The sequence below is a fragment of the Anomaloglossus baeobatrachus genome, chromosome 5, assembly GCF_048569485.1.
Source record: "Anomaloglossus baeobatrachus isolate aAnoBae1 chromosome 5, aAnoBae1.hap1, whole genome shotgun sequence".
NCBI classification, from domain to species: domain Eukaryota; kingdom Metazoa; phylum Chordata; class Amphibia; order Anura; family Aromobatidae; genus Anomaloglossus; species Anomaloglossus baeobatrachus.
The window spans coordinates 412021900-412038502 of NC_134357.1; the positions used below are offsets into that span (position 1 = coordinate 412021900).

The 16603-nt window shown below is 45.5% G+C and overlaps 1 long non-coding RNA gene across 1 annotated transcript in view; it reads left to right on the forward strand.

Annotated features, from left to right (window-relative positions):
- The window catches only part of LOC142311657 (uncharacterized), a 188677-nt gene that overhangs the window by 34023 nt on the left and 138051 nt on the right, over positions 1 to 16603 (forward strand). The gene's annotated exons all lie outside the window — the stretch shown is intronic.

The window sequence follows — 16603 nt, forward strand, 5'->3', positions numbered from 1 at the left end:
ACAACCTGCCGTAACCCTCAGTCTGATACATCGCCGCACAATCAGCTCTACCCTCACCTACTGTAGCCTCACCTATCCCTTGTAGACTGTGAGCCCTCACGGGCAGGGACATCTAGCCTCCTGTACCAGTCTGTGCCTTGTATTGTTTATGATTATCGCACTTGTCCCTATTATGTATACCCCTTTCACATGTAAAGCACCATGGAATTGATGGCGCTATAATAATAAATAATAATAATGTGGTACCGAAATTTAAGAAAGGTAAGAGGGTAGATCCAGGCAACTACCGTCCAGTAAGCCTGACATCAGTAGTATGCAAAGTTTTTGAGGGCATTTTAAGGGATGACATGAAAAAATATATTGCAGAAAATAATATAATAACTGACAGACAGCATGGATTCATGAAAGATAAGTCATGTCTAACCAACCTGTTGGGGTTCTATGAGGGGGTAAGTGCAAATCTGGATATTGGTAATGCAGTTGATGTGATTTATTTGGACTTTGCAAAGGCATTTGATACTGTACCACATAATAGGCTTATACTAAAGCTCCAGAAGCAAGGACTAGGGGAAACTGTGTGCAACTGGGTAAGGAATTGGCTAAAAGATAAGAAACAAAGAGTAGTCATTAATGGTACATTCTCTAAATGGGCTATAGTCAGAAGTGGGGTGCCGTAGGAATCTGTGCTAGGATCAATTCTTTTTAATCTCTTTATTAATAACCTTGTGGATGGGATTGATAGTAAAGTTTCAGTCTTTGCTGATGACACCAAACTATGTAGGATATTAAAAACTGACCTTGATAGTACAATATTACAAAAAGATATGGATAAGATGTCAGAATGGGCAGATACATGGCAAATGAGATTTAATGTTAATAAATGTAAAGTAATGCACCTAGGACGGAGTAATCCTATAACAGCGTATACATTAAATGGAAGTAAACTCGGGACTACAGAACTGGAGAAGAACTTGGGTATTCTTATTAAAAATAAGCTGAGCAGCAGCACTCAATGTCAGGCAGCAGCTGCTAAAGCAAACAAGATTTTAGGGTGTATAAAAAGAGAGATTAGATCCCGTGATCCCAACATATTGTTACCCCTCTATAAATCACTTGTAAGGCCACATCTGAAATATGGGATCCAGTTTTGGGCTCCACATTTTAAAAAGGACATTCAGAAGTTAGTGTCAGTTCAAAGGCGGCTAACTAGACTATTACAAGGAATGGAAGGCCTCCCATATGATGACAGGTTGAAAAAGTTAGCTATGTTTAGCTTAGGAAAAAGACGTCTTAGATGAAATCTCATTTATATGTATAAATACATGTGTGGTCAATATAAAGGACTGGCACATGACCTATCTCTTCCAAAGACAATACTAAGGACCAGGGGGCATTCACTGCGAGTGGAAGAAAAGAGATTCCGGCAGCTAAATAGGGAAGGGTTCTTTACAGTTAGAGCAGTCAGACTGTGGAATGCCCTACCACAAGAGGTAGTAATGGCAGATAACAGCTTATAAATGGCAGATAACAGCTTATTAAAAAAGGGCTGGATGATTTCCTCAGTACACACAACATTGTTGGTTATAAGTGACTTAGGGACAAAATGTAGAATTGGTGGAGGAGGGTTGAACTAGATGGACCTAGGTCTTTTTGCAACCTATGTAACTATGTAACATGACATGTTATCTGGATTGCTATTTGTAGTCCCATCATTTTTGTTGCAACGGGACAATGGCCCAAAAACTTCTCCAGCTATGTAAGAGCTATGTGACCAAGAAGGAGTGGGATGCAGTGCTGCATCAGATAACATGGGCTCCACAATTACCTGACCTCAAGCCCATTGAGCTGAACTGGACTGCAGAGTGAAGGCAAAGCAGGCATCAAGTGCTCCGAACGTCTTCAAGGCTGTTAGAAGCCATTCCAGATGAGTACCTGATGAAGCTTCTTGAAATAATGCCAACAGTATGTAAAGGCTGGGACTTTGTAGAATGTAAGGTTTTACCCCTTCACCACCCGGTGATTTTCCATTTTTCGTTTTTGTTTTTTCCTCCCCTTCTTCTTCCAACAAACATAATGTTTTTATTCTTCCATCAATATAGCCATATGAGGGCATGTTTTTTTGCTGGACGAGTTGTACTTTTGGATGACACCATTCATTCTGCCCCATATTGTACTGGAATATGGGAAAAATTCTAAGTGAGGTGAAATTGAAAAGAAAAAAAAAAAGCGCAATTCCACAATGGATTTTTGGGTTTTGTATTTACAATGTTCACTATATGGTAAAACAGAGCAGGAGGTATGATTCCCCAGGTCAGTAGGAGTTCGTAAATACCATACTGTACATGTATAGTTTTGTTTTTTATTTAAATGGTGAAAAAAAAATTAGAAAATTGTCAAAAAAAAAAAAGAATTGATCTTTGACTCCATTTTCAGAGACCCGTAACATTCTCATTGGGGGCTGTATTATGGCTTATTCTTGCATCCCAAGCTGACATTTTTAATTATACCATTTTGGTGTGCATGCAACGTTTTGATTGCCTCTTATTGCGATGCTGCGACAACCCAAAAAATGTAGTTGTGGCATTTTGATTTTTATTCGCATTAATGCCATTTACAAATCAGATTTATTTATTTTATATTTTGATAGATCGGTCATTTCTGAACGCAGCAATACCAGATATGTATATTTTTTTATTATCATTGTTTTATTTTTCAATGGGGCAAAAGGGAGGTAATTGCAACTTTTTACATTTTTTTTAATATCTTTAAAAACTTTTTCTTGCACTTTTTCTGTTTTGTTTTTTTTACTCGTCTCCTCAGGGGACTTGACACTGCGATCATCCAGTTGATTGTGCTGTACAGATCAGTGCATCAGCATCACCACCACTTTGTACAGCAGAAATTATGACGTCCTATGAACGCCAGCACACAGCCAGTGTTCACAGGAAGTTCATCAAGACAGACACAGCGGACATCAAGACAGCGGACCTCTGACTGTCATGACAATCTTGATATGTGTATTTTTTTTTTTATTATTGTTTTATTTTCAATAGAGCAAAAGAGGGGTGATTTGAAGTTGTCTTTTTTTTATTTTCTCATATTTTTAAAAACTTTTTTTCACACTTCTATTTATTTTTTTTTATAGTCCCCTTAGGGGACTTCAAGCTGCGATTTTCCGATTGGTTGTGCTGAACTGTGCCAAAGCGAGATTTACAGCAGGATTTAACTAATTAACAGGGAGATCCACCCACACTTGTTAGTGATGATCAGATCAGCCAACATGTGCAGGGAAACATGCAGGCTCGCCAAGTGAGCTTGCATCAAAGGCAGGGAAACTACCTTGGACATAGCAGTAGTCCAAGGTCATGAAGGGGTTCTTATATACTGCGTTTCTTTCACACATCCTGTTTCTACAGTCCCTGACAGAAGTTCTGTCGCTTATCCATGTTATCTAAATAAAAGCTTATAACCTGACTTTAAATTCATCCATTGGTTTTATAAATTACTCTTTTGAAAGCTGAAACCCTCCCAAATTTGGTTTAGGTTATGAAAATAAAGTTTCTGCAAAGCTGAAATATTGATCATTTAATGAACACAGAAAGGTCAGATTTTGGAAAGAAAAGTTTTGTTGCTCACAGAAAGTAATGTGAAATTCAAAAATAATTAACTTCTAATAAAAAGATATGTTGCATAACATTGGTGAATGAAGATGTGGTGCTATTAGAGCCATATTTAATATTTTGTGTGACTTCCATGAGCTTGAAGAACTGCATCCATGCGGTTCAATAATGATTCATACAATTTATTGATGAAGTCATAAAGAATAGCAAAGAATGCAGTCTTACATGCCTCCCAGAGTTCATCTAGATTCTTTGGTTTTGTCTTCCAAGCTTCCTCTTTCATCCTACCCCAAACATGCTCAATGATGTTCATGTCTGGTGACTGGGCTGGCCAGTCCTTGAACACCTTGACCTTCTTTGCCAGGAGGAACTTTGCTGTAGAGATGGATGTATGAGATGGAGCACCATCCTGCTGCAGAATTTGACCGCTTTTATGATTGGAAATGTAAGAGGTAGCTAATACTTCTTGATATTTTAGGCTATTGATAATGCCTTCCACCTTGCAAATATTTCTCACACCCCCATACTGAATGTAACCCCAGACCATGATCTTTCCACCACCAAACGTAATTGTTTTCTGGATCCATACAGGCACTAATAGGTCTCCCTGCAGTATTTGCGGCAGCTGTGGTGTAATTCAACTGAAGATTCATCAGAGAAATCCACCTTCTGCCACTTTTCCAGCGTCCATCTGTTTAGCAGGCTGTGGGACTTGGCAAATGCCACATGTTTTTTTAATTGCCTTTTGTTTAGTGCTGGCTTCTGGGCACTGATTCGACCATGGAGGCAATTTTGAGACAGAATCCTACAACTATTCTAGTTGACACAGGGACTTGAGGTGACCAGGCCTGTTGGAGCTCTGCTGCAGTGGAAGAGGGGCTGGCTTTGGATTTTCTAACCAACATACATTCCTCCTGAGCAATTGTCTTGCGGGGTCTGCCAGACCTGGGCTTATCAAAAACATCTCTAGTCTCTCCAAATCTTTTTGTAATTCTTTGTATTTGACGGTGAGACACATTAAAGGTGCCAGCCACCTCTGGAGTGGATCTGTTCTTCAGCCTCTTGATAATCAAGGCTTTGGTTGAGAGGGGATTTTTGGAATGTTGCCAGAGGTCAAGTTGCAGTTCAAGTGAAGGTCTGGGGTGCTGGGTTTCTTTTTATACACACCCACTAATTAACCGATCATTTAGTGAACACATGTGAGGATGTAAACTAGAATTGGGTGCATTATATGACAAGGCGACAAAACTTTTGTCTTGTCAAAATCTGACCTTTCTGTATTCATTAAATGATCAATATTTCAGCTTTGCAGCAACTTTATTTTCATAACCTAAAACAAATTTGGGAGGGTTTCAGCTTTCAAAAGAGTAATTTATGAAACCAATGGATGAATTTAAAGTCAGGGTATAAGCTTTTATTTACATAACATGGCTAAGAGACAGAACTTTTGTCAGAAACTGTATATGTGTTCCTTTGTGGTTTTGCTGCTTTCAGTCTGAAACTACAATGTGCATTTCAATAAGTACAATGAAAACCATTGCATGAACAGGTGTGTCCAAACATTTGACCAATACTCTATATGAAGCTGGTGTTCCAGTGTGGGAAACCTGGATCGGGTCAGGTTTTTGAGCCTGAGCATAGACCATATAATATGGATGTATGAATTCAGCCGCACTATGAGACTTTCGTTTTGTAAGGCAATAGTAATCTAAGGGTCACAAGTTTATGCTGCTTCAGCTGCTACAAACCAACATGTGGCTGATATTTGTGTGTAACCTTAAAGTGATTAATAAGCCCCTCTCACTTTTGTAGCAAGGAGTAAGAGGCACTGCTGATTTTGCATGAATGGCCACTTGCCAGATCTTGTGTACAGCTGTCAGGTAACTTTCACACATCCTGTTCTAAATAAAAGAACAGGTGGCTACTCGGCAAGTGCAAGTATGATACTTGACAATGCTTGGCAGGTCTCCGTCAGCACAATGTCAGCAGTGCCTGATGTTGAAGTGAATGGCAATAACCAACTTAAATTGTCTAGAGAGTTTTGCCACAAAAAGTAATAGTACAGTGTGGTAGTGCTGCAAGTCATCACTGTCACACTCTAGTTTATATTTTATTAAAGGGGTTGTCCAGTGTAAATCCGCTGACTGCAGACTTGTGAATCCTCACAGGGTACTCATTGTATGCTGTGAGGATTCGCCGGTGTCAGAGCCGGGATGGCCATCACGTAGCCGCGTGATATGCATACTCCCGGACAGAATCCGCATATATGAGCGAGTGCAAGTGTTTTGAGCCCATCTAGTCGGATTCTTGCCCGAAGTATGCATATTGTATACTCGTGGCCACATGACCACTGTTCTCCCAGCTTTGACAACGGAGAAACCTCACAGCACACAGTGCATGTGTTGTGGACGGGGGCTGCTGCCGCTGCAGGGGCTGCTCGGATCCGGGTTCGTTACTGCTACAGCTCGAGAGGTGACAAAACCCGGGCTCGCACAGCCGTCCGTCCTCACAACCATAGGAAAGGAGTATTTACAGGGGAGTGATGTGGGTCGCGGTGAGGGATTGGTAGGACCATCGCTGCCTGGTGATGGGGCGCCCGGGGCTGATGGAGCGGGGCAGCAAGGTGGGATCCCCTCAACGGGTAGGGGAGGTGTAGTCCCGGGGCCCAGCTACACGGAAGTAATGGCTGCTGGAGGTGACGTGCCGGGTTGGACCAGGGATCAATGGTGTACTCACAGTTTAAAGAATCACACACAAGTCCAGTGGTTAACCAAGTTGCAGTGACCGGTCATCTTTGGCGGGTGTATGCGGGTCCCGCACCCAGGTGTAGCAAACAGGGGTCCCTTCCTACTGCACTCTGTGTCTTTGTCTTCTCTGGGACAACTCCGCTTGGAACGGGGAAGTCCACTCCCGGCCGATACTGTGTATGTTTGGGAGCTGTGGACCGCGAAATCTGATCCTTGGGATTTCTGTGGGTTCTGACGGACACCCTATCCCCCGCGTTGGGCTTCCGTTTCGCTCTCTGGGCTTCGGTGGAGCAAGTCCTGAAACCTTGTCCCCGGCTGGTCAATTAACAAGGGGGCTTGCAACCGTCCTCGTCCTAGGGTCCAGGTACCCCAACTGTGCACGGCCTCCGGACCGGATTCCCGCTGTCGGCACCGGCGGGCTACAACCCTGCCCCGGTCCACTTAAGGTTTCCCGCGACCAGATCTCCATCGCCTATGGTCCTGCTTGCAGTCTGCCACCTAGTCAGGTAGTCCAGGGTCCCCTACCCCTGACTCCACTGCACTCTCTGCACTTGACTACTGTTGGAACCGTCCTCTCTCAACTCCTCCACTCCACTTAACTGACTTGTTCCCACCCCGACACCTCAGGACCCCTAGGTGGGCGCTCCCATTCGCCTGGTCCTGCCCACTGGTGTGTCCCTATTGTCATGAGGGGATGGCTAGGCTTTAATGGCTCTGTGTTGTACCAGGGTGTGGGTTTTTGTGTTCGAATCAAGGAGGGTGGACTACTTTTGTGACTACCTGGTTTTGCCAGGGCGTCAGACGTGCAATGTGAATATTCACAAGTCTGCAGTCACATAGATTAACTGCAGATTTGTGGATTTAGACCATACAACCAGGGGCTGGCTGGCACAATTTAGCTTGGGGGGCAATTACAAAGCAGTAGCCCTCAAGTTGCGGCAGTCCACCATTGGACCGTTCATCTCTGGCCGCTGCATTAAAGCAGCAGTGGTAACAGGCTTTATGAACAGGCTGGTACATAAATATATGGGAACAGAACCGCACTTACTGCGTACATAGATACCGCAACAGAACCAAGATGACTACATAGATATGGGAACTGAAGCAAGCTTATGGGAGCAGAACTGAGCTATGGGAGCAGAACTGAGCTTACTACAGAGATATGGGAGCAGAACTGAGCTTACTACAGAGATGTTAGAGCAGAACCGAGCTTACTATAGAGATACAAGATCAGAACCGAGCTTACTACAGCGATATGGGAGCAGAACCGAGCTTACTACAGAGATAAGGGAGCAGAACCAAGCTTACTACAGAGATAAGGGAGCAGAACGGAGCTTACTACAGAGATAAGGGAGCAGAAATGAGCTTACTACAGAGATATGGGAGCAGAACTGAGTTTACTGCAGAGATAAGGGAGCAGAACTGAGCTTACTACAGAGATAAGGGACAGAACTGAGCTTACTACAGAGATAAGGGAGCAGAACCGAGATTACTACAGAGATATGAGTGCAGAACCGAGGTACTACAGAGATAAGGGAGCAGAAATGAGCTTACTACAGAGATATGGGAGCAGAACTGAGCTTACTGCAGAGATAAGGGAGCAGAACTGAGCTTACTACAGAGATAAGGGAGCAGAACCGAGCTTACTACAGAGATAAAGGAGCAGAACCGAGCTTACTACAGAGATATGAGAGCAGAACTGAACTTACTACAGAGATATGGGAGGAAAACCGAGCTTACTAGAGGGATAAGGGAGCAGAACTGAGCTTACTACAAAGATATGGGAGCAGGACAGAGCTTACTACAAAGATATGGGAGCAGAACTGAGCTTACTACAGAGATATGGGAGCAGGACAGAGCTTACTACAAAGATATGGGAGCAGAACTGAGCTTACTAGAGGGATAAGGGAGCAGAACTGAACTTACTACAGAGATATGGGAGCAAAACCGAGCTTACTAGAGGGATAAGGGAGCAGAACTGAGCTTACTACAAAGATATGGGAGCAGGACAGAGCTTACTACAAAGATATGGGAGCAGAACTGAGCTTACTACAAAGATATGGGAGCAGAACAGAGCTTACTATGGAGGTATGAGAACAGAACCGACCTTACTACATAGATACGGGTACAGAACCAAGCTTAGTGTATCAATACAAGAACACAATCTTACTTACTCAGTCATCTACATAGAAACAGCAACAGAACCAAGCCTCCTACATACATATGGGAACAGAACAATCTTACTGCATACGCATAGTACCATAATTAAGCTTACTGCTCAAATATGGAACCATAACTAAGCTTACTACTTAAATATGGTACCATAACTGAGCTTAATGTATAGATATGGGAGCAAAACCATGCTTACTGCATAGATACAGTACCATAACCCAGCTAACTACATATACAACAAATACAAAGCTTCTCCTATATTTTCAATGTTGAACACGTACAGCAAACTGATGGCACACGGACTATACACTGATGCCATCCGTGTGCTGTACGTATTTTTCACAGCCCCATAGTCTTTTATTAACCATTGTCATCTGTGCTGCAGGAAAAAAAAACAGACATCTCCTTGTGGACCACAAAGACACACGGTCTGTGTAAATACACAGACATGCGAGCAGCATCATAGGTTATATTGGGTATATGTAGTAAAGAAATGGATACTACACGTACCAGAAATACGGACATGTGAAGGAGGCCTTAAGGTGACAGTTACGTCACATTGCAGGAAGGGGTTAATTTCACTTGTCTTTTCATAAACACAGAAAGACAAATGAAAGTCCCTAACACATATGTGAACGGGCCCGTGCCCACAATCAGTGTCAGCAGCGTTTTGGAGGCAGAGTGTTTTTGCTGCATCCAAAATGCAGTGTTGTACAGTACAGGCACAGTGGATGGATTTATAGAATTCTCTAGCCCCTGTTCTTCTTTTAAGGGGGCTTTACACGCTACGATTTTGTTAATGTTTTAATGTCGGGGTCACGTCGTTAGTGACGCATATCCGGCGTAATTAACGATATCGCAGTGTGTGACACTTATGTGCAACCTAAAACGATCGCAAAAGCGTCCAAAATCGTTTGCCGTGGAGAGGTCGTCCTAAAACAAAAAATCGTTTACCTCTCATTAGCGATGTTGTTCCTCGTTCCTGCGGCAGCACACATCGCTGTGTGTGACACCGCAGGAGCGAGGAACATCTCCTTACCTGCCAACACCGCCAATGCGGAAGGAAGGAGGTGGGCGGGATGTTACGTCCCACTCATCTCCGCCCCTCCGCTTCTATTGGACGCCTGCTGTGTGACATCGCTGTGAAGCCGAACGACCAGCCCCCTTAGAAAGGAGGCGGATCGCCGGCCAGAGCGACGTCACAGGGCAGGTAGCGCGATTTTGTGCGCGACGGGCAGCGATATGCCCGTGTCGCACAAACTATGGGGGCGGGTACGCACGCTAGCGATATCGGTACCGATATCGCTAGCATGTAAAGCCCCCTTTAGACTCTCCATAAATGTACCTATGGCACAAGTTTCTGAGCTGTAGCTTGTGAATTTATTCTAAGAGATGCTAGTGCTCTGATCGGGAGAATACAGCGAAAATCCAGTCAGTGACCCTGATCGTATACACGGACAGCACATCTCCACTAGAGAAAGTACATTGCATCCACCCAATGTGGAAGCCTGATGGTGGGCACTCACCCTTAAAGATAAGATATACACATACACCACAACACTATAAGGGTATATGGCCACGGTCCAGACATGCTGCGTCCTGGATGCAGCATGTCCTCTGCTGTGGCGCCGCAAGTGCTCTCCAATGGGACTACAGCTGCCTGAGCTGTCATGTCACAGTCAGGGTTCAGGCTACTGTGGTATTTTTCTATGTTCTCCCTGCGGAGAACACTTGCATCTCCGCAGCAATAAAGTGACATGCTGCAGCTCGGGGATCCACACCACGGGTCAGTTTTCGCTGCAAGCCGGGCAGTACTTGCATGGTCACGTACTCTTACATACACACATACATAGAACCCCCCAAACACGGACATGCAAATATACAGTACAGACACCTACACCCACACGTCATACAGACACGTACACAGATTTATTCACATTAAGCATATACATATTTGAAGACAATCACAAACATATAAACATACACACACATAAATAGACATACACAATCCTATACACACAGACAAACACACATACTGGTGGACTTACTTTTTGATGATTGAGGACAACACTTAACTTGACTCCTGTGTGGCCCAAAGTCTTGTTTGATGTGCCTCTTTGACGGGGAGGCAGTGGAAGCAGCATGATGCAGGAGCAGGATTTTGCCCATACTGGCAAAATTTTCAGGCCCCTTGAGACTCCGCCCAGGTTCCACCCCAGCTCCGCCTTCACCCCTCAAACCTTCCACAGTCTCACTGCCATTCTTGGAAAAACTCCACTTCCATCTTTGTCCTCCTTATTCTGAAGTCGGGGTGCATGATGCGTCCTACGTCATGCACACGTGCCGGCATTGAGGTCTTGCATAGGACCTCAATGCCGGCGCATGTGCATGACGTAGGACGCATCATGCACCCCGACTTCAGAAGAAGGAGGACAAAGATGGCCGAAAGAGCAGGCACCGCACCCGGAGAACGGAATGGATGGAGAATGGGGTGCAGAGTGCACATTAATGAGTAAAGAAATGAACGTTTTTGAATTTACCAAATGGCTGCAATGAAGCAAAGAGGGAAAAATTTAAAGGGGTCTGAATACTTTCCGTACCCACTAAATGTAATATGGGGGCTGTATATAATGTATACCCAGCAATATACTGTACACACACATCCATACTATATACATACTGTATATACAGACACAATGCAGGCTGTAGTGTGCTCCTGTATATACAGTATGGTGCTGAGTATGAGCCGAGAGACAGACACAGATTATACTCACGAGCCGCAAACAGCTCCGACACTGAAGACACAAGGTTCAGATGGAGTCCTGGTGCTCGGCGGTGATTGGAGGATCCTCTCTCCTCGCGGTGACATCCTTCATCTTCCGGTACGGTCCTGTTTGTACTGCACATAGCAGACTCTTTAGCACATGCACAGTACAAACGTCACAATAATGAACAGAGGAACAGAGGGCGGCAGGCAGCGTCAGATGTCACTGATGAGGACATACACAGCCGGCCTCGGGGCCCATACTTTTAAATAACTGTGGCTATGGCTGGGGCCCCGGGGCTTAATAAAGCTAAGCACCATATTTTTTGGACTATAAGATGCTTTTTACCATAAGACACACCCCAGGTTTACACAGCAGAAATTAGAAAAAAAAACATTTTTCCTATTAAAACATCCCTGGCAAGTGTAAAGGGGAGAACTCATTATTACTCATTTTAAATGTACTAGGGTAGAAAAGGGAGGTAATAAATCTATTGCTAGTGTCTCACACATATTGTTATACACACACGGTTCTGCTATATGCCCATAGTCACACACGACTCCGCCACATGCCCATAGACATACAAGGCTTCGCTACATGCTCATAGTCGCACACGGCTCCGCCACATGCCCTCAGACACAGACGGCTCCGCCACATGCCCACAGACATACACGGCTCTGCCACAGAACCACAGACACACGCGGCTCTGCCACAGGCCTATACACACATGGCTCTGCTACAGGCCTATAGACATACACGGCTCTGCTTCATTCAAATATAAAACACACATAGCTTTACTATATGCACATATACAAACACATTGAACACAATTGCTCTACTGCATGCACCTACATACACAGCTCTAATACATGCACTTATTAACAAACACAACTCTGTTAAATGCTGCACATACACACACACACACAGCCCTACAACAAGAACATTTCCTTACACACTATACATTACCACATCTTGCAGTTCCTGATCGGTGCAGAGCAGGAGAGGAGCCGCTGGGAGCTGCATGGAGGCTGCAGCAGCTACAGGACCTGCCAGGTCATCGGTCATGTGATCAGGCACATGACGTGAAAGGTCCTAAAATTACTCACTTCACCTGCTGAGCTCCAACATCCTCCGTTCATCTCCCGGGTAGCTTCCTCCCCTGCTCTGCACTGACCACATAGATTAATGCAGAGCTGCAGGTGGGAGGGCAGCTTTCTGTCAGCGGCCAATCCCACTCTTTGCTTTCTCCTACAGCAGTAAAGGCAGTAATGCCGTGATGGCGGCCCTAGCATGACGTCATTATAACACACGGCTGCGCACAGTGAACTGCGCGCGGCCATGTCTCCTGTACTATAAAGCTGCCGACTGACACTGCGCCCGTAGAAATGTCAGTCCGGCCCTGCGGCATCACAGTACAGGAGATACGGCTGCGCGCAGTTCACTTTGCGCGGCCATATATGTGTTATAATGACATTATGCAGCAGGCGGTCGGCCCTGTACAGCGGTTGGGAGGGCAGTCCAAGGGGTAATTGGACAAAATTTCACACAAAACACCAAAAATGGTCCGAACATAATTGTTGCCATCTTTCCACGATTGTGAGAAAACAACTTTGTTTCAAGCATGTGGCAGGCCCAGGGAGGCGGCAGCAGGGACTGAGCAACCACCACTGAGCAGACGGGAAGGTGAAAGTGCTCGGGGAGTGGAGGAGGACAGTGCGGGGATGTCGGTAAGAGCGTTACAACAGCAGCTTTAGGGCTCATTCTCATGTCCATGAAAAAATGGTATGTGTATCATCGGTATTTTTTACAGATAGATGCAGAAATTAATAAAACATAAAGCTTCTATCCTGCAAGTCTTTAAAACATCTTGCACCATGGAAACGTTACCTAACGGTTAGCATAAAACCTCACATTGTCACTTACTACTACACAATGGAACATTGAAACTGCTTACGTTTTTGCGTACAGAAACAGGAATTGTAGCCGTCATCTTTAATTATGTTTTACTTTTTCTGTTACAAAAAGAGAAAAGATGTTTGGTATTAAGGGATAAGAATGTCACTATTGGGTCGTCTATAAACATATTGGGCAAACAATCTGAAGTCGCAGTAGCCACCTGTATAACGATCTCAGCAGTCACTGTGACCCTGTCACACAGCGTCAAACACAGCGATGTGTCCTGCCCAGCAGGACATCACCTTTGAAGAAAATGGTCCGGACTATGCTGCAACGACTAGAGATCTCACAGCAGGGGCCTGAACGCTGGTAGGTGTCACACATAACGAGATCGCTAACGGGATCGCTACTGCGTCACAGAAACCGTGACTCAACAATTAGCGATTAGCGATCTCGTTGTGTGTAACGGGGCCTTAAGAGACAAAAAACTGAAATCTAAATCACTAGGGCCAAACCAAGTTAATTCTTTCTAACCTGCTGGTATTTAGTGTCATTTACTCCCTAGAACGCTTGCCTCTGCTCTGTGCTGTCCCCAGGACCTTTTTGTGCACATTACTGCGGCCTGGCGATGCCATCAACATCGCGGCCTACCTGAGGGCCTGAACCGCGTTCTTTCCTGCACCTGCCTGCATTGCCTGGACCTATTGGTGATCTCCTTTTCTGCTCCCTATGGCGGTGTGATGGTCCCGTCAATTTGCGGGTGTTGGCCACAGTCCACTGACGCTGTGGACGTGAGAGGACCATGCATCCAACCATTGTTCCAGCACCGGGATAACACACTGTTACACGCTTCAGCTGAGCAGCTCACGCTCACACTGCTCCTGACAGGTCCCCCTCTCTTGCATATCTCCTTGACAGTGTTCCTCACCGGCAATATCCTTGGACCTGCTGGACCCCTGACTGCGCTCACTCATTTGCTTCCTGTACTGCGCAAGATGTTTGATAAAGAAGTCTTATAACGTGCCCCTCATGTAATAAACCCCATAGCTGAAGTTCTTGAGGCCCTTGAATTTACTGGTACGGTCAAATACAGTTCAACAGCACATTTTGTTGAAAACACTTTGCAGGGCTTTGCTGGCACCTAGTGGTCGCCTGTTATCATCACAACACTAACCACATAGCTGTTTTATATAATATAATAATAAGCTTCATAGCTTTAAGGTTGAAGGTAGACTTAAGTTCATCAAGTTCAACCCATAGCATAACATGCTGATTTATATGCAGACAAATACCCCATGTTGCAGACAATAAGCTCCATATTAAGGGAAAAATTCCTTCCTGACTCCACATACAAGCAATCAGACTAGTTCCCTTTGATCAACGCCCAATCACAGAATCAAACACAACCAAGGTGTTTTCTTCGCCAGCTGCTTTGCTTAACAACAAGACTATTCAACTCTACCGGCCTTTAAATGGACGTTCTAAGTCTTTTTTGTCGATACACTAGCCTAAGGCTACTTTCACACATCCGGTTTGAGCAGTGCGGCTCAATCCGGCTGTGAAACCTATGCAACGGATGCGGCGAAAACACCGCATCCTTTGCATAAGTTTTTACATGCGGCCCGTCCGTTTTTTTCCGGTTGCGGCACGCTACTGAGCATGCGCAGTGGAAGAAACCGCATGCGGCGGCCGGATGCGTTTTTTTCCGCATCCGGCATCCATAGGCATGCATTGAAAAATGCGCCACAGCGGCCGGATGTGGCACGATGCGGTTTTTTTTGCCGGAGCAAAAAACGTGCCAGGGAACGTTCCATCCGGCCGCGGCATCGTCTAAATCTGCCGCATGCGGCAAAAACTGGACCTAACGCAAGCCCATGCGGCACAATACGGCACTAATGTAAGTCTATGCAAAAAAAACCCGCAACCGGCGGCAAAAAAAAACGGTTGCGGTTTTTCTGCAGAGCGCCGTATTGTGCCGCAGAGCAAAAACCGGATGTGTGAAAGTAGCCTAAGCATGATGGAGTGAGAATCAACATTGTTAGTGCTCCATGGGCCCAGATACCTGACATGGTCCATATTCCTCACCTATATTGTCGTAGATGCCAGGAAAGCACAGAGAATATGGCATAAGATCTTCGCCATTAAATACACATTCTGAAGGCTTGAAGAAAAATACCATTGGGTGGCACGGTGGCTTAGTTGTTAGTACTGCAGTCTTGGGTACAAATTCTACAAAGGGCAACATATGCAAGGAGTTTGTATCTTCTCCCTGTGTTTACGTGGGTTTCCTCCAACACTCGAATACACCATGGTAGGGAATTTAGATTGTGAGCCCCGATGGGGATGTGACACCCTAGGGCTGTGGGGCACTCGGTCCCGGGCGTGCGGTCCCCCCTGAACAGTCTTGGTCGCGGCTGATGCTTGGTTCTGTGACCCTGGGCGTGAAAAAATGGAAGAAAAACAAAACAAAAGAAAATAAGAGTTCTCGACTATGCCACTTGCGGTGTGCGGCCAGGTTATTGAAGCCACTGCTGCAGGGTCCTGCTAGGGCGGGTGGAGTAGTGCAGCTTAGGTATTTTGGGCCCTTTGCTAGCAGGGCTAGGCCCCAGCAGTGGATGATAAGGGGGCAATGGTAGGGGACAGTCAGTGTATGGGTACGGAGGCGAGAAGGAAACAGTCCACACCGGTATTGCAGTTTCAACTTGCCTTTTACTTGTGGCTAGTACCTGGATCTGCTGATGCCGGTTACAGGTGTTCCCGCTCCTCTTGTTCTCCATGCCAGCTGTGACCTGGGTTAACTGTCCTCCATGCACACTCATTAGAGGTGGGCTCCTGTGGCCTAAATATTCTGAGGAGCCCCTCCATTTCAGTCTTGGTCCTATTGCAGGCAGCCTGGACTATTTAAGGGGTGCAATCCCCAGTCCCCTCTTTGCTGCTGATGCTTTAGACTCTTTGAGTGGTGAGGGATCCTGGAAATCCTCTCACCTGGCAGAATAAACAGTTGACCTTAGAGTGTCCTGCTGTCCTAGGGTCTGCTCCCCACCTTGTGCTGAGTCCTGTGAGCCTTGGTTCCAGACTTCCACAGGCGTCCCGCGGTTCCTGGAGTATTACACTTCCACAGGTAACCCATGGTTCCTGGAGTCCCGGTTCCTTACTCCACAGTCCCTCACTCCTGTTACAGAGTTCCGTTGTTACTTCAGGTCTTTTCCTTTCTTTCTTTCAAGTCCTCACTATCTGCAGGACTTCCTCACTCACTTCCTCTTTTCTCTCTGTGTCTCTGTAGACTTCTGTCTGCTCTTCCCTCCAACTCCCAACTGACCACTCGCCCCTCCCCTTGCTGGGTCTCTCCCTACAGATTGGGTGGCAACTATCCAATTGTGGCACCCTGGACAAGCCAGGGGCC